This window comes from Zingiber officinale, chromosome 11B (genome assembly GCF_018446385.1).
Source record: "Zingiber officinale cultivar Zhangliang chromosome 11B, Zo_v1.1, whole genome shotgun sequence".
In the NCBI taxonomy this organism is placed as follows: domain Eukaryota; kingdom Viridiplantae; phylum Streptophyta; class Magnoliopsida; order Zingiberales; family Zingiberaceae; genus Zingiber; species Zingiber officinale.
The window spans coordinates 39,459,096-39,483,807 of NC_056007.1; the positions used below are offsets into that span (position 1 = coordinate 39,459,096).

Consider the following 24,712-nt stretch of genomic DNA (forward strand, 5'->3'; position numbering starts at 1 on the left):
ACGTCATTTTAGAAAACTTTTCTTTTACTTCTTTTAAAAATAAAGTACGTGAAGTGGAATAAAAAAATAGAAACAATAAAGCATAAGAACGCAAGCGGTTTTACTTGGTTCGGAGCCTTCGGTGACTCTTACTCCAAGGCCTAGGTCCCGTGGACCTATCAATGGATAATCCACTAATGACCTCTTCCAGAACCACCATAAGATGGTTATCAAGTACAAAAAGACTAGGATAAGTGTAACAAGCTACACTTTCCTTTTAAACAATATTAAGTACAAAATCAAACTTTTGTTACCCAACACTTGTAGATGATTGGATCAAACTCAATGTCGTTTGGCTCCTCAATAGTAGTTAGGTGCAGCAACAATGTAGTAGAGTAGAAGCATGAAGTTGGAGTGATCGGAGTGTTGAATGGATGCGTAAAGGCTTGCCAAAGAGTTGGGATGGAGGTGTATTGAAGCCTTATCTCCTTTTATTGAGTCTTGAAGGCACCTTCCATAGCACTAAAGGCACCTTCAACCCCAAAAATCTATCCATCATTTTTAACTTCTTATCATAGCCAAGGTCTTCCATGTTATCTGACTAAGGGCACCTTCCAAGCTCTCAAAGTCACCTTCTATCGCGTATCTCAAGGCACCTTCCTTCGCATAGAAGGTGTCTCGGGTACTGTTCACCCAAGATATTATTTTGCGCAATTCTATCCTCCAAGTTCATGTTAGCCCAAAACAAATAATAACTTGAAAAATAGAGTTAGCACAATAAAAATAGTATTAATTAGATCTTGTCCTTTAGACCCAGATCTAGTCATGGTCTTAGTTTAGGTTTCCCAAATGAATATAAAATGGATCGACGCCTACTATCCCCTCAAATGGGATGCATCTTCACTAAGTCACTATCCTCCAGTGACTTATCTCCACTTACCAAATGTTAAGTTACTTCCTTGATGTCCAATCTGACCCACTAGGTCTTCCTACTGAAATCACACATCCAGACTTAGTCAATCGAGAATCAAACATTTCGACATCTTGCTAGAATCTCACATCTAGACTTCACCAATCAGGAATTTCACATTCTGACTAAACTTTCTACCTGGTGTCTGATCCTCTTGACCCATCATGTTGGTCAATGCTATGCACTCAGTAATAAGGTTAGATCAACAACATATCTAACTTTAATCCACTTGTCATTCATCAGAACTCAAGTTTGATATTGGTGTCAACTACACCAATAATCTCTTCCTTTTTGATGTAATGATAACCTAGGTTAAAGTTAGAAAAAAAATATGCAAACATATATAGAAATTAACTTCAAGAGAAATCTAACATGAAACAAGTAAGTTTTATTCTTTTGATCATTTAAGGGTTAAGTTTTTTAGATATTTGTTTGTTTTTCTTATTTAAACCCTAACCATCCCCCTTTGGCATTTATTAAAAAAAAATGTATATAAGTATACCAAAGTATGAAATGTTGAAAAACACAAGTATATCAGGAAATAAATTTGTTAAAGTAAGCATAAAAACTTGTAGGGTTATTGTAGGGAGGAGTTAATGATAAGAAAAAATTTTTAAGTAATTTGAAAGGAATTGTCAAAATTTACAAATGGTTTTAAACATTTTGAAATTGAATTTTTCAAAAACAAAACATTTTGAAAGCTAAATTTTGTAACAATTTTTTAACCAATTTTTCAAGAGAAATTTCAAAACACTTGTCAAAAGTAATTTTTAATGTGTGATTTTGAAAAACAACATTTGAAAAGAGTTTTTCAAATTATTCTTCCAAAATATTTTCAAAGTAATTTTCAAATAGAATAACTTTTTAAAATATCTCAAAAGTGATTTTCAAAGTAATTTTATAAACAATTTTCAAGGTGATAAAAAACTTTTCAAAATGTTTTTCCAGCACATTTTCTACCAAAGAAGTAGTTTTCAAGTGAAATAAGATATTTTGAAAGTAGTTTTCAAATATTCTCTCCCTAAACCTGATATTATTTAAAAAATAATATTTATCTAAAAATTATTCTTAAATATCTAACCATTAGTTACTAATTGACTATTAGAAGATAGTAGTGTTCACTTGATTAGTCAAGTTAAGTACTAATATCCAGTTAAAAATTTGCTGAAAAATGACTACTTAATTTGATCAATGTACTATTATATTTTACACTCAGAATTTTGTTAATACACTAATATAATCATATGAAGTCCAAGTAAAAGGCCTACACATCTTATGCCATTCTAAATTTTTTAAATACGCAATCAAGGTAGACCTAATCTGTTTGTGAAATGCTCACTATCTAGATCTATAGGATCATGTTTTCTAGGGATATGTCCTAGACTAATGCTAAAACATATTTAAAATACTAGGGTAATGGGAATTTTTAGAAAATATAAGTAATGAATTTTCCTAGAATTTGCAAATTAATTAAAAATTTATTTGATAATAAGAGTCCTAGTCTATCGTGCACATTCTTAGTCATCTTTGTAGGTTACTAAATTTATATTTTCATAGTGGTTTAGTAAAGATGTCATCCAAATTTGACTTGAAATCAACATAGTTGAGTTCAATGTCTCCTTTGGTGATGTGATCTCTAATGAAGTGATATTTGATTTCAATATATATTTGGTTCTTTAATGATGCACTAGTTTATAGTTAAGTTGATAGAACTGATATTATTAATAAGGATTTTTATATTTTTTTATATCGTAAGTTAAAGTCTTTTAATGTGTGCATCATCCATAATAATTATACTACACAGTCACCCATTTGTCACGCCCCGAGAGTAAGGTTGTCCGACGAAAATCGGACAGCACCTCCCCTGTAGCAGTGACAAATGGAACCGGTATACATCACCAACAGATAATACATATACAAATTAAATCACAACCACGCAGATAATTTGCAGCCCACATGGCTGGACAATCAAACACAGCGGAAAGCAAAAATAACAAGTATAAAGTAACAAAAACTCACCGCGGGCCGGCCCGGCTTGACTCATCGGCAAAACAACCAAATACAAATAACAAGTCCACAGCTCAATTATTACAATGCTAAATTCAAAGGTTTAACTCACAATAAAATGAAAACCAAAACCGTAAAACCATCCTCAGAAGTGACATGGGACCGGCAGTCGGGATCCTCCTCCAAGCGTACTAGCATCGCTATTAGCTACCTGGTGAAATTACCAATGCGGGTGGTGAGTATAAAGACTCAGCGGGTAATAGAGTAGACAGTGCATGAGTATCATAAACAGCTAAGAGTACAACATGATACAGTCTCGGGAAAGATAAATAACAGATACTACTGGGTAAACAAAGTATATATCCATACCTGAAACCATATCCTAGGCTAACAGTGTAAGGTCTGAGTTAACATAAACTGCTACAGTACTGCTCATAACTACATGGTATCGTGTGAGGTATATACATGTCAACAGTAAGTAAGTCAGTGTCTAAACACATATTACAGGTATAAATCTCTACCTATGTAAACATAACAGCATAAATAAACGACAACAACATAAGCTAGTAACAGCAGCATAGATAAGCAACAACAGCATAAATAAACAACCAGCAGATATAATAACAACAGCGTATGTACGGATGGTCACCCCGCCCACCTCTCTGCACCACGACCCCTGTATGGTTGAGAGGCAGGATCGATGACAAACTGTACCACCCAAAGGCCGCCACTACTCTCGAGTGACCGGATGGACAGGTGCATAGTAGCTGAATAGCTACGTCTGCGACGGGGGTCCCTGCTGCCGCGACTCCAGCCGCCACTACCCATGAGTGGCCGAGTGTGGCACGACAGGACAAGCGGCACGCTCCAGCTACCACTACCCATGAGTGGCCGAGCGTGTTGCCCAGGCCAACGACCACCTCAACCACAAGGGAGACAGGATCGTCGGCAATGCATGAAATGACATGATGTGAACAATGCAACAGTCATCATATATATATAAACAGAAACAGGTATGCTACATGAAGCCAGCATGCTCAGTAAGGTGTGTAAATAAACAGAAACCAAAGCATATAAACATGGTATCAGGTGTCTATATATCCAATACCTAATATCTAATGTCTGACATCTGGTATCTGGTATCTGATACCTAGTAATATAGTATCTGCTAAATATCATCGATAGTAACAAGAGACTGTATAGATACAGAAACGAGTAGCTCAAAGATCGAGTGGATAAAGTATCAAGCACAAGAAATAAGACGAGTGGAGTCAAGCTAAATACTACATATATGAAACTAACTCATGCACTAAGATCAAAATCTAAAGAAGCAAGTCAAGAAGTACCCGCCTCTAAGTGTAGGCTGAATCCAATGCCAATCTCGTCACGACGCTCGTCCCGATCAAAGTCCTGTGTCACGTATCAATTTTAGTTAAATACATATGCAACTGATTAACTATACTACTATACAAGACAAGCGACTTTAATCCGAGTTCCATTCATTAACCAAATAAAGCCACACGGATACACTCCCAACCAATCCAATATACGAGATAGATAATTAATCTGAGCTCATCAATTACTCACATAAACCCACACTGAACTACTCAAAACTAGTCCCAAGCCTTAATCTACCTGTCCCCGTGAATCACACAATTCCAACCGAATCTGATCAACATAAGGAATTCTAAGCATGCATTGGTTCCATATACACTGGTACAGTACGAAATTATCTCATTCCTTAACAAAATCTACATCTATCAATTATCTAAGCAACAATCAACAAGCTTCCAATTCTAACAGAATTCCCATACCTCACCAGCACCTCCTACTGTTAACTAGCTATCGAAAGGTGAAATCGCCGGCACTAGCACACCGATGCTGCCCAAATGCTGTTGATTAACAGATCCAAGTCCTCACAGAGCTATATGCATCACAAGCATCCCAAACATTACCTAATCAGTATCAAATTCAATCTGAAACCAACATTTAGGTCTGAAACCTAACAATTGAAGTGATAGAAACCTTACCTACCAATCCCCGGAGGCAAACCAGCTGCTGGAAATTGTGATCGAGCCCTTCCCAGCAAGCCACCGCCACAACAATACCTCAATCCATACAATCCTAGGTCAACAGATTAAACATCTGGAACAAGAGCGACTTTACCTACTGCTTCCCGGTGAAGAACAGTTGCTGGAGGGTATGGTCGTGCTCCTCCCAGTGTGACACTACCCAAAACCAACCCACAAAAATCCGTTCACCCTCTCATCTGGCAACAAATCGCAGCTTCTATAGCTAATAGAAAAACCCTAATCAAACAAACCATACCTCAATACCTTGCTGCCGAAGACCTCCACAATCGGCGGAGAGAAACCCGACCCGATCCACTCGGCTCCAGCCTCGGGAAGATGAGGAAACTGCCTGAGGTATACGTCCTCGTCCCTATCGAGCTCTGGAACAGGCGTTACCACCCTCGGAGTCACCGGAGCTCAGATTTGCTCCTCTCGACTGAAGATTCCCTGTGTGCAGCTGAAATCCGAGGAGAGGAAGAAGCTCTGGTGATGCTGTCGTCGAGGGTTAGAGGCCTAGGAGGTTTCGCCGACCGCCGGATTCATCTTCGCCGTGAGCTCGGGTGTGGAGGCGCCGTCGCGAGGTGGGGTTGGCGGAGATCGGGCGAAAGGGTGAGGAAATTGACGAAGGTAGAAGGTTCGGAGGAATAAGGGAGAACGGTGATTCAGGGCTAGCACTGTAGCTTCTTATAAGCAGTAGGGTTTGGGTTAGCTTAAGTCCTCACAACCCTTAAGTAGCCCTCCATTAATTACATCTTAAGCCCAATAATTTATCCCCTTAAACCCTGTCATAAGCCTTCCAAATAAATCCAGAAAAATGTCATAAAATTCCCAATAATCATTATAGGTTATTTTATTTTGCCGTATCTCACACCATTGCTATGTACTCGGCTTTGTAGTAGATAAATTAACATAGTGTTATTTTCTATTAAACCTGTTGACAAGTGATGGTCCAAATAATTGACCTCCACTACTTGTACTTTTATGATCTAGTTTACAACTGGCATAATCTGAGTCAGAGTAATCTATCAGTTCAAAATTGGGTGTTCTAGGGTATCAAATTCTCACATTTGTTATGCCTTTTAAATATATAAAAATTCATTTAATATTTGTTAAGTGGGAGTTCTTAGCATAGGTTTGATATCTAGCACACATATTAATTACAAATAAGATATCAGGTCAACTTGTAGTTAAGTATAAGAGGTTGCCTATGACACTATAATATTTTAGATCTACTAGTTTTTCGTTTGGATCACTATCTAAATTGGTGTTAGTTTCCATTATATTGGTGTTTTTGTTTATTTGGTATTCTCCATTCCAAATTTTTTAAGTAATTTGTTTATGTATTTTTGTTGGCAAGTATAATTTCTTTCATTTACTTGTTTAATTTGTAAACCTAAGAAATTGGTTAGTTTACATACTAGGCTTATTTCAAATTCTTGTTCCATTAAGGTTATAAATTTTTACAAAAATTTTGACTTTATTGAACCAAAAATTATATCATCTACATATACTTGGGCTATAAAAATATCAAGCTTAAGTGATTTTACAAATAGAGTTAGGTCAATTTGACCTTGGTTGAATCCTTTAGAAATTAGATAGGAGATTGACCTTTCATACCAGGCCCCTGGTGCTTGTTTAAGACCATATAATACTTTCTTTAGTTTAAACACATGGTTAGGATGATCTAGACTCTCAAACCAATGTGGTTGACCTACATAGACCTCTTCTTTTATTAGCCCAATTAAGTAGGCGGATTTAACATCCATTTGATAAAGTTTAAATCCTTTATGGGTTGCATAGCTTAGTAGCATTCTAATAGACTCAAGTCTAGCTATTGGGGTATATATTTCATCATAGTCAAGTCCCTCTACTTGATTAAACTCTTTAGCTACTAATCTAGCTTTATTTCTAACAATTTCCCCATTTTTACTTAGTTTATTTCTAAATACACATTTTGTTCCTATAACCTTTTTAGGATCAGGTAATGGTACTAAATCCCAAACTTCATTTCTCTCAAATTTGGGAAGTTCTTCCTGCATGGCAATAATCCAATTTGCGTGAAGTAGGGTTTCTTCTACTGTTTTAGGTTCAATCTTAGAAATTAAAGATATTTGACTTAGGTTTCTAAATACTGATCTAGTTTAAACCCTTAATTCTAGGTCACCTATTATTTGTTCAATTGGTTGGTCTGAGCTAACTCTTATTGTTCTAGATTCAGTTTATGTTTTCTTGTGGTTGATTTTGTTCATATTCATGTTTATCTATTTGATTTAGGTTTTCACTTGCTCCCCCTAGATCAGTGCTAGCTCTAACAAAGTTAATTGGTTGAGGTTGAGTTTGATTTGAGTTAATTTCTGATGTGGGTAGATTGTATACATTTGTTTAGCATGTTTTGATGCACATTCACATATTTTGCACATGCTTTGTCTACGTATTTTTATACTTCCAGCTTTCCTTTTTGTATATTTACTCTTTTTGTTTGGAGATCTTCTTTTTGTTGGTGCGGTTAGCACTAATGATTTAACCCAGGTTTTGATGAATGACAAATAGGTTAAGTTAGTTTTGTTGTTGTCTGACACTTTGATCGAGTGTGCAGGAGAAGTCCAGACAGGTCGACGGGTTGACCGGATGTTTGGCACGAAGTCCAGCTAGGTCGACAGGCTGACCGGATAGCTGGCGAGAAGTCCAAGCGGGTCGACGGGCTGACCGGACGCTTGGCGAGAAGTCCAGCTAGGTCGACGGGCTGACCGGATAGCTGGCGAGAAGTCCAAGCGGGTCGACGGGCTAACCGGACACTTGGCGAGAAGTCCAGACGGGTCAACGGGCTGACCGGACGTCTGGCAGGTAAGTGAGGTAAGTCACTGGAGGGGAGTGACTGCGAGGACGCGTTCCCGGGAAGGGAACATTAGGCGTCGATCCGGCTTAGATCCATTTCGGATGTCTAAGTCGAGATCGTGACTAGATTCTGGTCTCGGAAAGATGGAATCTAAGTCATACTCTTTGCTATTACTTTGTTGAACTTTAATTGTGCTAACAATCTGTTTTACAGGATATATATTTGCCTCCGGACTAACGTTTGTCGTGCAGGACGGATTCTGCGGGAAAACAGGGTCCGGGCGCCCGGAAGGAATCCAGGCGCCCGGAGGTCCGGGCGCTCGGAAGGGATCCGGGCGCCCTGAGGTCCGGGCGCTCGGAAGGGATCCGGGCGCCCGGGAGGCAAACTTTATCCTGATTGCGCTTCGCCAAGTGGAGCATCTCTGGTTGGAGCCACGTCTCACCAGGGCGCCGGAAGGGATCCAGGGCGCCCATATAAAAGAAGCCCCAGGCAGGAGCTTCAGAATCAATTTTTACTGAGAACTCTTCTACTGCTGGTCTTGCTGCTCGACGTTCAGTGCGACGCCAACAACGCTCCGACAAAAGTGCTCCTTCGGTTTTTATTTAATTTTCTTTGTCGGTATTGCTTTATTCTCACTAGCATTTCCTGTACTTATTCTGTAATCATATTTCGACTTGTTAGTGATTGCCCAACGAAAGTGGTCAAGGACCACGGGCCTTCGAGTAGGAGTCGTCACAGGCTCCGAACGAAGTAAAAACATCTGTGTCTATTTTATTTTTCCGCTGCATTTATACTCGTCTTTTTCGAATCACTATCGAATCTAACGGTCCTACAAGTGGTATCCGAGCAGGTACCGCTCTGATTTGGTGCAACCACCAATCAGACAGGGGGTGAATTTTTTTTGTTTTTTGTTTTTTGTTCGATAATTAATTTTAAAACTGGTGTTTCGTTAACTTAATATTTCTCTAATAAATTTAAATTAGTGCAACACGAATCTAGATTTTTTTTTCTATTTTTCTCTTCCCGCACTACTAATCCAAGACCAAGTCTTGGGATATTTTTTTTTGGTTATTTACCTGTGCACAGAATATCCCAACAAGAAGGATTCAGCACAGTGCGACCTCCACTCTTCAACGGGGACGACTTCCCTTACTGGAAGAAGCGCATGGAGGTCTACCTCAAAACAGACTTCGACCAGTGGATGACCATTACGAGACCCTACAAAATTCCAGTGGACAACGCCGGGAATCTAGTGGATCCTGAAGACTGGACAACAGATCTCAAGAAAAAAGCATCAATAGAAAATAAAGCGATCAACACTCTACAGTGCGGATTGACAAGAGAAGAACTGAACAGAGTTGGTCCACACAAAAACGCTAAAGAGCTATGGGACAAGTTGATCGAACTGCACGAGGGAACGAGCGACGCTAAGGTAACAAAACGAGACCTGCTTATAAATAAAATTTTTAATATAAAAATGCAGGAAGGAGAAACAGCGAATCAACTACACGCGAGGATCAAGGACATCCTCAACGGGCTTCATGCGATAGGCCACCAGATGGAGAACAGAGACTTAATAAGGTACGCATTAAACGCCTTTCCACGTAATAGTTTGTGGGCATCAATAGTGGATGCCTACAAAATTTCTAAGAATCTTTCTGAATTAAAATTAGACGAGCTTTTCTGTGAATTAGAATTACACGAACAAACTAATGCTGGAGCCGAGAAAGGTATAGCTCTATTTGCAGGGTCCTCCAAAGAAAAGAAAAGCAAGCCTGAATTTGAAGAAGAATCTGACCAAGACTCCGAAGACGAAGAACACCTGGTGAACTTGGTAAGAAAAATGTTCACCAGGAGAAAGAGGAGCTTCAGCAAAAAGGACCTTCAAAAGATCAGCTCTCCCTCAGAACAAAAGAACGTGACTTGCTACGGCTGCAACAAAAAGGGACATTACAAGAACGAATGCCCAAAACTGAAGTTCGACAAACCAAAGCCAACCAAAAAGAAAGCACTCAAAGCAACGTGGGACGACTCCTCGGACGAATCGGAGGAAGATGAGCAGAAACATCAGAGCCACCTCGCACTGATGGCCCGTGAAGCCGAAACAGAAAATGAGTCAGAAGATGAAGACGGGTCTGAACCCGAAACAAGCCACGAGTCCGTACTCGTTTCCGAAGGCTCGAATGAGGTATATTTTAATTTAAACAAAAAGTTTTTTAGAATCATTTCTTGTTTAAATAGTAAATTAACTAAAGTAGAAAATGAAAACAAATCACTTCTTGAGGAAAATCAAAACCTCAAGGAACAATTAAAAAATTCGAATCCAACTCAAGATCTAACACTTGAGGAGGAGAATTTATGATTAAAAAATGAAATAAACAATTTAAAGGAGATGTTAGAAAAATTCACAACAAGATCAAAAAATTTAGACTTAATCCTAAATAATCAAAAAGCATGTTATAATAAAACCGGACTAGGATATAAGTCGAATTCAAATAAAACCTTCAAATCATTAATAACCCAATACAAGTCAACCAATCTAGCTTGGGTTCCGAAAGCGTGTCTGACCACGCAAGTAGGACTTAATCAATATTATATACCTAAAGAAAAAATACATTATATAAAATTGAATAAACCAAACCAAAATCCAAAATACAAACCTAAATCTAATTCAAAATCTAAACAGTTTAAAAATCAACAAAATTATCACCAAGTTAACTATAACTATAAAAAGAATCGACACAAACCTAAAATCAAAACTTAAATTAATGGCCAATAATTCAGGGGGAGGCTCCAGAATAGCTGGCACCTCCAAAACTAACTTACCCGACAGGGTAACCCAAAACTAATTAACCCGGCAGGGTAATTAAGATTAGTTAAAAAGAGACCAAGTTTAACTTGAATCATGGTACTGGTGAAATTTTTGGATGATAGTACGTTAGGGAAGCTTGGGCATCGCATGTCTAGAAAGATATGGCTTCGATCTGGTGCATTTGGCCAAGTGGAACTGACCGAAGCTACCCTTAAATGAATCCTAACCAGTTAGACCAAGATTTAGTACTAAGTTCCGTGGATAGGACTATTCGGAAAACCTCGAAAGGTTGGTTACTTCTAATGATGTCCATGTGACTCACCAAGCTTAGAAGTTTATCCGAAGAATGCCTATTTGTGGAAACCAAAACTAAATCTGAATCTAACACACGTTAAACCAAAACTCCATAATTAAAAATTCAATTTCATCTCACGAAATCATAGGATTCCCTGATTGAAAATATAGATCGGGTGAGATGAATAAGGCTTCAAAAATTTTAATTTTAAACTTAAAAATTAATTTCAAAATTCTAATTTTAAACTTAAAAAATTATTTTCAAAATTTTAAACTTAAAAATTATTTTTAAAATTTTAAACTTAAAAATTATTTTCAAAATTTTAAACTTAAAAAATTATTTTCAAAATTTTAAACTTAAAAAATTATTTTCAAAGTTTTAAACTTAAAAATTATTCTCAAAATTTTAAACATAAAAATTAATTTCAAAATTCTAATTTTAAACTTAAAAAATTATTTTCAAAGTTTTAAACTTAAAATTATTCTCAAAATTTTAAACTTAAAAATTAATTTCAAAATTCTAATTTTAAACTTAAAAAATTATTTTCAAAATTTTAATTTTTAAAACTAAAAAAAAAAAAATTATTTTCAAAATTTTAATTTTTAAACCTAAAAAAAATTATTTTCAAAATTTTAATTTTAAGCTTAAAAAAATTAATTTCAAAATTTTAATTTTAAACTTAAAAAAAAAAAATTTCTCAAAATCTTAATTTCAAACTTAAATTAATGCATGCTCAAAAGACTAACTTTAAATCCTACTTACTGTAGGAAACCAAGTGGATTTTGGACAGTGGTTGCTCTAAACATATGACTGGAGATCACACCAAGTTCACTCAACTCACTTACAAAAGCCTAGGAACAGTTGCCTTTGGAAACAACGGCAAACTCAAGGTAATTGGTATAGGTAATATTGAATTAAAATTAGACTTTATAATTACAAATGTCTTACTTGTTGAAAACTTTAAATATAATCTTCTAAGTATAAGTCAATTGTGTGATACTAGGTATAAGGTCAAATTTCTATCTACAGAATGCTCAATCAAACATCTAGATAATCCTACCATAAGCCTAAAAGGTTTTAGAAAAGACAACATCTATGTCATCAACTTAACCATTTCTTCCATTAAGTGTTATTTAACACAAAAAGAAGAAACTTGGTTATGGCATAGGAGGATGTCTCACACCAACTTTAGAAATATAAGTAAACTCAATGGACTTGTAAAAGGCTTACCAAAGTTACCTAACTTAGATTCAACCATATGTAATGCTTGTCAACAAGACAAACAAACTAAATCAACCCACAAACAAACAAATCAACCACAAACTAACTCAATCTTAGAACTTCTACATTTAGACCTTTTTGACTCCCATGGAGTCAAATCCATAAATGGAAACTTATATTGTTTAGTAATTATAGACGATTATTCTAGGTTTACTTGGGTAAAATTCTTAAAACATAAAGATGAAATTTTTGAAATTTTTACAAATTTTTGCAAACAGATTGAAAACGAAAAAGATATTAAAATTAAAAGAATTAGGAGTGACAATGGGGGAGAATTTAAAAATCACAACTTTAATAGTTTTTGTCTAGAAAATGGTTACCATCATGAGTTCTCATGCCCTAAAACCCCTCAACAAAATGGAATTGTAGAAAGAAAAAATAGAACCTTACTTGAAGCTTCTAGAACAATGTTAAATGAGTATAACCTACCTAAATACTTTTGGGCAGAAGCCGTTAGTACAGCCTGCTATGTACAGAACAGAACAACAATAAATAAAACTCATAACAAAACTTTCTTCGAATTGTTTTATAATAAACAACCAAATATAAAATATTTTAAGGTATTTGGTGCCCAGTTTTTATCTTAAATACAAGAGAACACTTAGGAAAATTCACCTCTAAAATTGAAAATGGAATTTTTGTAGGATATTCCCTAAATAGTAGAGGCTACAGAATTTACAATAAGGTTACCTTAAAAATTGAAGAAACTACTAATGTAAAGTTTGAAGAAACTAAACAAGACATAGGACCTACACAAACACCTGAGTTTGTTCCAGAAACCAACCAAACTCTAAGTCATGAAGAAGAGGAACAACATCAAGAGAATCAACCTCCTAGAAAAATAAGGGTTAACCCAAATCATCCAATTGATCAAATAACTGGTGACCCAGACTTAGGAGTTCAAACCAGAGTCAAATTTCATTAATTTCAAAAATTGAACCCAAAACTGTGGATGAATCCCTACTAGACCCAGATTGGATTATAGCTATGCAAGAAGAACTAGCCCAATTTGAGCGTAATGAGGTTTGGGACCTAGTCCCACCACCTAAGAATAAGAAAATAATAGAAACAAAATGGGTATTCAGAAACAAACTAAGTGAAACTGGGGAAATTACTAGAAATAAGGCTAGGCTGTTTGCCAAAGGATTTAGTCAAGTTGAAGGACTTGACTATTATGAAACATGTGCCCCAGTAGCCAGATTAGAATCCATTAGAATGTTACTAAGTTATGCAGCCCATAAGGGATTCAAACTATACCAAATGGATGTTAAGTCGGCCTTTCTCAATGGACTAATTAAAGAAGAAGTTTATGTAGGTCAGCCTCCTGGGTTTGAAAGTCTAGAACACCCTGATTATGTTTTTAAATTAAAGAAAGCACTATATGGACTTAAACAAGCTCCCAGGGCATGGTATGAGAGGCTAACATCTTACTTAACATCTAAAAGATTCAAACAAGGTCAAATTGACCCAACCTTGTTTGTTAAATCATTAAATACAGACATATTTATTGCACAAATATACGTAGATGATATAATATTTGGCTCAACAAATTCAGAATTTTTAGAAGAATTTATTAATCTAATGGAAAAAGAATTTGAAATGAGCTTAGTGGGAAAATTAACCTATTTCTTAGGATTACAAATCAAACAAACAAATGAAGGAAATTATAATTATCAACATAAATACACCAAAGAATTACTTAAAAAATTCGGAATGGAAAATACAAAAGAAATAAAAATACCTATGGCAGTAAACACAATCTTAGACAGTGACCCAAATGGAAAACCAATTGATTTAAAACACTATAGAAGTGCAATAGGTAGCCTACTGTACTTAACTGCAAGCCGACCTGATATTTTATTTGCAGTTAGTATGTGTGCTAGATACCAAACTTGTGCTAAGGAATCCCATTTGACACAAGTTAAAAGAATTTTTAGATATCTTAAAGGAACAACAAATGTAGGAATCTGGTATCCTAGGACAAATAATTTTGAACTAATAGGATATTCTGACTCAGATTATGCTGGATGCAAATTAGACCGCAAAAGCACAAGTGGTGGATGCCAATTATTAGGTCCATCACTTGTTAGCTGGTTTAGTAGAAAGCAACATTGTGTTGCTCTATCTACAACTGAGTCAGAATACATAGCTATAGGCGAATGTGTTGCACAATTATTATGGATGATGCATACTCTAAAAGATTTCAACTTAAATATCACAAATGTAAAAGTATTAATAGACAATATAAGTTCAATCAACTTAACCAAGAATCCTGTGCATCATTCAAGAACCAAACATATTGAAATTAGGCACCACTTCATCAGGGATCATGTTACTAAAGGTGATATTGAACTCAAGTACATTGAGTCCAAATCAAATTTAGCTGACATTTTTACAAAACCACTCCCTGAAAGTGAATTTAGCAACTTACGGCGAAAATTAGGGATGTGCTTAATAGACTAGGATTCTTTCTTTTCAAACTAGTTTTAAAATAATGTTTTTTAACTAATAGGTTAAACTCGTGTGTTTTCAAAACTTTCCATTTTTAGATTTTCAAAAACAGTTTTGGCCTTAGACTAGTTTTGAATCCTTAGAAAGCATGTACCCATAGGACTAGTTTTTGAGCATCTCACCAACACCTTAGGTTTACCTTGCTTGTGTTTGACAAACATAGAAAGGGGTGAGATGCATAGGCCAACTGTCTGGACTTAAGATGCTTATTTCAGTGCATCACCATAAGTCTGGACGTTAAATACAAATCAGACAGTAATCAGATTAAGATTATCAGTCAAGTCATACACTGACTGTTTACAATCACCTTAATCTGACTAACCAAGTGAAAGCTACTATCTTCTGATAGTTAGTTAGTACCTAATTGGTTAGACAACTGTTTAATTTTAAGTTTCAAATTCAGGGGGAGAAATTAATGTGTGTTTGAAAAATGCTTTTTTTTCATCTATGTTAAAACTAACTTATTTTTAAAACACCAGTTTTCAAAAAAAATTAAATTTAACTAAGTTTAATCCCACCTAATTTTTAAACCTGATTTTAAAAGTTGAATATTGCAAATTTAAACTTATTCAGTTTTGTAACATATGCTTGAAAATTCAACTTTCCAAACTTAGCTTTTATCAAATTAGCCTTAAAAATTTATTTTGGCAAAAATTTTACTTCTTGAAAAATTATTTAATTTTTGCTTTTGAAAAATCGAAGTTGAAAATTTACCTTTTTGAAAAGTAAATGTTACTTAAACATGAAAAGTAAATTTGAAAAACCTGTTTTGAAAATTTTTACACGCTTGAAAAGTTAAACTTGATTTTATACTTTTCAAAATTCAACTTGTCTCCCCCAAGTCAACTTGACTATTTTTTTTAACTTGGTGTTAAAAATTGTACTTTTATCTTTCAATTTTGAACCAAACTTTGATATGTTTCAAAATTTGATTACCTTTTACAGTAACTCTTCACTATGATTGTTTACCCTTGCTTATTTTTGATGAATGCCAAAGGGGGAGGGTTAGGTGGTTAAGTTAGCTAAACCAATTTGAAAATACAAACTAACTTTAAAACCACATAAATGCATGTTGTTTCTTGCATATGTTTTCACTAACTTAACCAGGTTGTCATTCCATCAAAAAGGGGAGATTATTGGTGCGGTTAGCACTAACGATTTAACCCAGGTTTTGATGAATGACAAATAGGTTAAGTTAGTTTTGTTGTTTTCTGACACTTTGATCGAGTGTGCAGGAGAAGTCCAGACAGGTCGATGGGCTGACCGGATGTCTGGCACGAAGTCCAGCTAGGTCGACAGGCTGATCGGATAGCTGGCGAGAAGTCCAAGCGGGTCGACGGGCTGACCGGACGCTTGGCGAGAAGTCCAACTAGGTCGACGGGCTGACCGGATAGCTGGCGAGAAGTCCAAGCGGGTCGACGGGCTGACCGGACGCTTGGCGAGAAGTCCAGACGGGTCGACGGGCTGACCGGACGTCTGGCAGGTAAGTGAGGTAAGTCACTGGAGGGGAGTGACTGCGAGGACGTGTTCCCGGGAAGGGAACATTAGGCGTCGATCCGGCTTAGATCCATTTTGGATGTCTAAGTCGAGATCGTGACTAGATTCCGGTCTCGGAAAGACGGAATCTAAGTCATACTCTTTGCTATTACTTTGTTGAACTTTAATTGTGCTAACAATCTATTTTACAGGATATATATTTGCCTCCGAACTAACGTTTGTCGTGCAGGACGGATTCTGCGGGAAAACAGGGTCCGGGCGCCCGGAAGGAATCCAGGCGTCCGGAGGTCCGGGCGCCCGGGAGGCAAACTTTATCCTGATTGCGCATCGCCACGTGGAGCATCTCGGGTGGAGCAGCTACGTCACATTCCAGGCGCCCGGAAGGGATCCAGGCGCCCGGAACAGCATATAAAAGAAGCCCCAGGCAGGAGCTTCAGAATCAAATTTTACTGAGAACTCTTCTACTGCTGGTCTTGTTGCTCGACGTTCAGTGCGACGCCAACAACGCTCCGACAAAAGTACTCCTTCGGTTTTTATTTAATTTTCTTTGTCGGTATTGCTTTATTCTCACTAGCATTTCCTGTACTTATTCTGTAATCATATTTCGACTTGTTAGTGATTGCCCAACGAAAGTGGTCAAGGACCACGGGCCTTCGAGTAGGAGCCGTCACAGGCTCCGAACGAAGTAAAAACATCTGTGTCTATTTTATTTTTCCGCTGCATTTATACTCATCTTTTTCGAATCGATATTCACCCCCCCCTCTATCGAATCTAACGGTCCTACACTTTTGTGCATTTTGTATACACATGAGATAAATTTGGAGAAGATTTTGGAACTTGAACAAGGAAGGAAGGCACAAGCCTTGTGAGCCACACGTCCCTGCCATGGGGGGTTGCCCAGGCCGTGTGTGGATCACTGCCCGTGTGACTGCAGCAGGAAAGGAAGCGGCCTTGACCATGTGAACCTCACACGACCGTTCCAAGATGGGAAGTCAGAGGAAGCCAGGCCGTGTACACTACACGGTCGTGCAAGCCCTCCAGAGCTGAAGAATGCCCTGGTCGTGTGCTATACACGGCCTGTGCAACAATTCCAGAGGCCAAGGATGCCCTAGCCGTGTGCTTCACACGACCCGTGCAGGGTTTCTAGAGCCGGAGGAAGTGCAGGTCGTGTTGATCTACACGGCCATGCAAGGGGTGCAGTGGAAGAGTTAGACATGGTCGTGTCTCACACACGGCCGTGTGAGACAGCCAGAGAGGGAAGTGAGACTGGCCGTGTCCCACACACGGCTAGGTCCTGGGGCCGTGTGGCACCCGATTTCCCCCCTCTATTTAAAGGTTTCTTCTTCATTTCAAAGGAAATCTTCTCCCTTTTGGGGGAAGTTGAAGATTTGGGCGTTCCTTCACCTTCTTGGAGCGATTTCGGTGATTCTAAGGGCGGATCTTCAACGTTTCGACTCCGGGGAGCGATGATTGGATCCAAAGACGGTTTTCATCGTAGATAAGCTTTTCTTCCCTATCTTTCTTGGATTTGGGATCAAGATGTTTGTCTTTTCTTCTTCTTTTAGATTCTTTCCTTGTTCCATGGATTAGATCTCCTGTTCTAGGATGAAGGGAGTATTTGTAATGAATATTTGATGTAAACTCTTGTGGATTTGTCAAGATTCCTATTTCTATGATTTTGCCCTGTTTTATATCTATTCTTTCTTGTGTGGATTGTTGTGATTAGGGCTTAATTACCATGCTTGATTGAATGTTTGAATATCTTATGGATCTTGTATGGATTGCTTCTCATTCGATTTTCCGAGGGACGTTCGTGATAGGAACATGCCCGTTTAAGGACGTTTGAGAGGTAATCTTGAGAGAGAAATTTGGTATTTCAAGAGGGTAGTATATATTGGATGAATTAATCTTTATATCTTAATGAGGTTGAGAAGTAGTGGATTTCTATGTTGATTTTTTGAGGGACACAAGTGACAGGCAAGCCTGTGTAAGGACAACATAGGGTTCATTTCTAATTGATCGAATTTAGATATATTTCAGTCCTAGGCCGGTTGCCTATTGCAAGAGGGAACCGACAACCTTCTGCAAATGATAGACAATTGAGAAATAAGATTTGGTAGATCATTACATTGAATAACATTACAAAGAAACCAAAACTCCTAGAACATACCTTTATCATTGCCCCTATTCTTGTTTCTTATTCTTTTATTTCTTTGTTTACCTTTCATAGTTACACTTAGACTTTGTAAATCAAATGATTGGTTGTTTAGCTAACTCGCTTTGAGACATCTTTAGTGCTTATTCCAGTCTCTGTGGATTCGATATCTTTTATTATTACTTGCGACATATCCGTACACTTGCGGAGGTCAACAAGTTTTTGGCGCCGTTGCCGGGGACTGCGCCGTAACATTAGGGATTTTCAATTGAGTTAGACTAGACATAACTTTTCTTTTCATTTGCATAGTTGTAACTAATTGTTAGAATTATGTTTTCATAAGTTTTTCCTTTCTTGTATAACATTCTTGTCAATTCCTTTTGTTATAACTCTAATTCTATATTTTGATTCTAATATTCTTGTTTAACTTTTCTTTGTTTTCTTTTGATTTAGTCTCTTTCTTTCTTTTTCTTTTGTAAACATATCTTGCTATCTTGTTCTTGTGTATGCGAAGATCTAACTTTGTAGGAGAACTTCTTCCTCTTGTTCCCGAGATAGACTGAACATTTCATAAAAGAAAAATTCTACAAAGACAACAAGAAGAACAAGAACATTCTATCATAGCGAATAGACCACTAAAGGATTATGCAACACCTTATGCTAGGGGTTTTCGATCTAGTATTTCAAGGCCTTCAGTTGAAGCAAATAATTTTGAGATCAAACCTGCAATTATATCTATGGTGCAGCAAAATCAATTTGGTTGAGGACCGCATGAAGACCCAAATCAACATTTTGAAGTATTCTATGAAATATGCGGCACAATGAAAATGAATGGTGTTCCTTCAGAGGCAGTGCACCTACTATTATTTGGGTTTTCTTTGAGAGATAGAGCCAAGCAATGACTTAATTCTTTGGCTCCAAATAGCATCACCACATGGGAGTAATGTGAGCAACAATTCCTTAACAAATTCTATCCTCCAAGTAAAACAGCTCATATGAGGAATCTTATTGCAAGCTTCAAGCAAGCGAACTCTGAATCTTTATTTGAAGCTTGGGATAGATACAATAGTATTCTCAGACAATGCCCACACCATGGTTTAGAAAGGTGGTTAGTGCTACATACATTTTATAACGACATTAATTATCATACAAAAGTATCCCTTGATTCAGTTGTTGGAGGGGCACTTATGAACAAGAGTTTGGATGAAGCCGAGGAAATAATTGAGAGCATAGCAAAAAACCACCATCAATGGGCTAATGAAAGAAGTGGTGGTTATTCTTGTATGAACCCAACAACAAAAGCATCAGGAAAATTTGATGTTGATGCAGTGACCTTATTGGCTGCAAAACTGGATGCTCTTACAAAAAGGTTTGAGAATATGGTTGCTATTTCAAATACGGTCAATGTCGTTGTTTCTTCTTGTGAAGTATGTGGAAGTTCTGAACATTCAAATGACTCATGTCCATTAGGAGCTATCACTGCACAAATCAATCAATTAGAGCAATGTGATGCAATCATGAGTTTCAATCAAAGGCAGAACAACCCATACTCAAATACCTACAACCCTGGATGGAAAAGTCATCCTAATTTTTCCTATAGAAATAATCAAGATCAAGGACCATCTATGGGGGCAAGACCTAATTTTCAGTCCGGGCAGTAGAATTTTCTGCAACAATCTTCTCAAGGCTTTCCTACGTCTAAAATTAAAAAGATGTTTGAAGAAATTATGTCCACTTAGAATGAAATGAAAGAAGACATTTTAAAGCTCACTCAGAGAATGGATAATTCTTATAGACATCAAAAGATTTTGGAAAGTCAGATTGCCCAACTAGCTTCCTTATCTTCTAGAGCACCAGGACAATTACCTGGCAAGCCTAATGTCAATTCCATGGAGCACTGCAACAGAATTGAGCTTAGGAGCGGACGGATCTTGGGAGATCCCCAAGTAACTGCTCCAAAAGGGATGCACACTAAAGAAGAGCTCTCTCCTCCAGCACCAAATCAGATTCAAGTTGATGAGGAGAGTACCACTAAGGTTAAAGAGACTCTTCCACTTAACCATCAAAGTATAGCAGTCCCTTTTCCTCAAAGACTTATTATGTTAAAGAAGGATGAAGAGTTTGGCAAATTCTTGGAGAAGGTAAAAGAAATATGTGTTGAAGTACCACTCATTGATGTAATCCTTCAAATGCCCAAGTTTGCCAAATTCTTGAAGGACATCATGTCAAATAAGAGAAGGAAAGGAGATATAGAGACCATTGCACTTACAGAGGAATGCAACGCTCTTTTTGAAAAGAACACTTCCCCAAAGTTGAAAGACCCTGGAAGCTTTTATATTCCTTGCAATATAGGAACTAAATTTATTGAGAAAGCTTTTTATGATTTGGGGGCAAGTGTTAGTCTCATTACTTATTCCATTTGTAATAAATTAGGTCTCAAAAACTTTAAACTTACTACCATGGCACTACAACTTGCTGATCACTCCTGTAGGTATCCTATGGGTATCGTTGAAGATGTACCGGTAGAAGTAGGTGGAAGTATAATTCCCACCGATTTTGTTGTGTTAGACATGTAGGAGGACCTAAAAATCCCTATCATATTGGGAAGACCATTCCTTGCTATAGCAGGAGCTATTATAGATGTTAAAATCCATAAACTATCTTTGGTGATTGGTAAGGAACGGTTGGAATATGATTTATCTAATGCCTCTAACCATGTCTCTTCTCTGTTGAATGCTTGTAGCAGGGCAAGCATTTACAAATAGGAGGAATGGAATTTCCATCCTCATGGGGAGGCCACCAAATAAAGAGTATAATGTGGTGGAAGATGTTGGGAGGATACCTCCCAACAAAAGTGACAAATATGTCTGCCCTCCAAGGGTAAGGAAAAGAGAGGAGTAATCAAGATTGGTCGAGCTAAAGACCTTAAACAAGCGCTTCTTGGGAGGCAACCCAAGGGTTCTTTTTAGTTAGTTTCATTCCATATTTCTATTGTTCATTAGTAGTGTTTTTACTTGGTTTTTGCTTTGTTTTCAGGTTGAAATTTCACTTCCATGAGCTGGCCATGACTTCTTCATGGCCATGGAAGTGTTGTAAGAGCTAGAAAGGAGAAATTTCATTAAGTGGAGCAAAACCGAGCATAGCCGTGTGCTGTACACGGCTAAGACTTATGGTGCAGAGAAGGGAAATGCTTGGGCCGTGTCTACATGACACGACCGTGTGGAGTCTCCAGAGAAGAAAAGGTGCATGGTCGTGTTCCAGACACGGCCGTGTGAAGAATCCAGAGGAGGAGAACTTCTTGGTCGTGTCTCACACACAACCGTGTGAAGGAACCAGCGCAGAAGTATGCACTGGACGTGTAATCAGACACGGTCGTGTGCTGTTTCCAGAGAAGGAAGCTGGTGAGGTCGTGTCCCAGGCATAGTCGTGCAAGGATAGTCGAGAGGAAGAAGGATATGGCCGTACCAATTGGCACGACTGTGTGACTCAACCAGAGAAGGAGAAGGCAGGGGCCGTGTAGATCTACACGGCCCGTCTGGAGAAATCTTACCAGGCTGTGTCGCCTATACACAGCCAAATTCAGGTCGTGCCCCCCACACACCCTCCTCATCTCAACCCCCTTTTCTCTCCAAAATTCCTCTCTTCTTCAACCTTTCTTCCTAACCTTTTCAGATCTAGACCTAAAACCCTTTCTTTTCCATAAACTTCATCTAGATCTAGATTCTTCTTTTCTCTTGGACTTAAGATCTCCACTTTCTTAACTTAAGCTCTTGTTTTTCGAGATCTATTTCTTCAAGATCAAGTTTCTCCAACCCTAAACAGTACCCTTCCCCACTCAAGCTTGACAATATGTCCAACCTATTGAAGAGACTTCGCAAGGGTGGTGGTGGATCTAGTGGTGGAGACAAAGGGAAAGAACCATCCAAAGACAAAGGGAAACAACCGATGCAAGGCAAAGGAAAGAGGACCTCACGCAACGAAGGTAATCACAACAAATTCAATATTGTGTTTAGAAATGATGATCAAATAACTAGATTTGTAATTCTTGTCAATAGAAAGATCATGTGTACTAGGTATATGGACCCAATTGTTTTAGATATGATGGGAATTAGAGACGATATAGATTGGATGATTGGGTTCCTAGATTGGAGTGATATGTTGTACACACATTTACCTACTTATCCTCGCCTTGTTTTGGAGTTTCTAAGTTCACTAGATGTCCATTTTGCCAATGAGGATGATTATGTTGGCAAGATAACCTTTAGATTAATAAATCAAGAATTTCAATGGACATTTAGTGATTTCAACACTTGTTTTGGATTGTCTTTCGGTAGCTCTAGGAGGTTTGACTCTAGGTTTAATTGGAATAATTTTAAGAATTCTATCACTGGATTAGATCATCCCTATGAGCCCTCTAGTGCCAAGGCTTCTCACTTGCAAAACCCTATTTTTATATATTTGCATCGAGTCATGAGCAAAACTATTTTTGGTAGAGGGGAAAGCGATGGAGTCGTTAAGAAAGTAGAACTCTATGCTCTATGGGCTATGTTGCATAAGGTCGATTTTGATTCCGATTTTCATTTTCTGTAAACCTTAGTGAGAGCTGCGAGGGCATCTTCGGGATCGATAGTTCTTGGTGGGTTGATTACTCAAATAGCAATTAACTTGGAACCTGATTTAGATGGGTTGGAAGTTATTCATGGTAATCACTAATGTAGACCCCGAAAATGTCCCCTCCATATCCGGAGACACAGAGCCACACATTGAGCCCTCGACATCTGGATACCCGCAACCTTCCGGACACCTGGATCCTACTAGGCATTCTTTTGCCTATGGTACGGGTTCCTCCAGTTTTGACTTTTCTGATTTTCGTACTTCTCTAGAATCGCTTCATGAGAATCATGATGGCGAATGAAGAATGTTGGAAGGTCACTTTTCTTTATCAGATAATCAGTTTAGAGAAGTACAAAAGTACTTTCGATTCATGAGGAATTTTCAAGGTCAAGTGGCTGAATTTGTCTAGGATTATGATACGGATCAAGCTAGAATGAGAGATTTTATGCAAAGCATGAGTGTCTCTAGCCAACAAGTAGATGCTTTGTTTGAGTATCATATAATCCTGAGTGAAACTCTTGGTTTTCCTAGCTTTCCCATTGGTCGACCACGTCGTAGGCATCCTTTTCCTCGTCCTCCTCCACCTCCACCTTCTCCACCATATTGATTTCATCGGGACAATGAAAAGTTTAAGTATGGGGGGGGGGGTGTCGAACCTAATTTTTCTTTTTGTATTCTAGTTTTTAGTTTTTGCATGTTTAGTTTTTGTTTTGCATTTTATCTCAATTGTCTTGCTTGATTTCTTGTTTTGATAGTCACTTGACTATCTTTTAAAAAATCTTGTAGCATACATCTTGAGAACATCAAAACTTCACTTATATGCTTTCTTGTCTTCAAGATTAAATGTTAGCACGTTCATTATCTAGATTCATGATGTTTTAAGTGATGCTAGTAGTATGCTTGATGTACCTTTTTTCTCTATCTTGGATAGCATGAAATAAGCTAAGTATCTATGGAGATGAGTTTTAGTTTTGGCTTGATCTTAAGGATCTTATCTTCACTACACCTATACTTGATGCTTGAATGGTTGATATCGTGGAAATAGTCATGATTCATCTTGTTTGTTTAGTACTTGGTTTCCATGGTGATTTCTCAAACTTCATTTTGGTTACTGGATGAGACTCAACTCATGTAAGCTCATTTGGAAAAATCAAAATATCCCAACATTTGTGCTAAAAGTACATTTGTGAATAAGATTTGCACAATGCAAATACTTATGAATAAAAAGTGTGAAAAAGCAATAAAAAAAAGTGAATAAGGGATATAAAAAATAGTTATCATGAGTGGAATCTAGCTAGTCACCCCTTTGAGACCGAGTTAGGTTACTGGGGAAATGACTACTTAGCTTCTCTTGAGATTGAGCATGCCTTTGAGACCTTGGGTTAATTGAGAAATATGAACCAAGTGTGTGGCAAGTAAGTGCCTATCACTGGTTACTTGTCTATCACCGGAAACATTAGGAATTCAAACTTGATGACGACTTGACTAGGACATAGATTGAAACTTGAAGAGTTTTGAGTTGTTTTATTTGCACTGTGCATAGGGTACTTATGCTTAATCCAAACTTAACTTGTTTTCATGATCATGCTTACTAATGAAACCTTTTGATAGAGTTAGGAGAATGCATTAGGGATATGAGAGCATTGTAGAGCATATGAATTTAGATTGTAGCATTTTGCTTGA

General features: G+C 37.5%; 1 non-coding gene across 1 annotated transcript; it reads right to left on the reverse strand.

Moving 5' to 3' along the window:
- Nucleotides 1-19,408: 19,408 nt before the first annotated feature.
- On the reverse strand, nt 19,409-19,514 carry LOC122035588. Its single transcript, XR_006127125.1, has one exon. It is a non-coding gene; the product is annotated as a small nucleolar RNA R71 (small nucleolar RNA).
- Between the last annotated feature and the right edge of the window lie 5,198 nt (nt 19,515-24,712).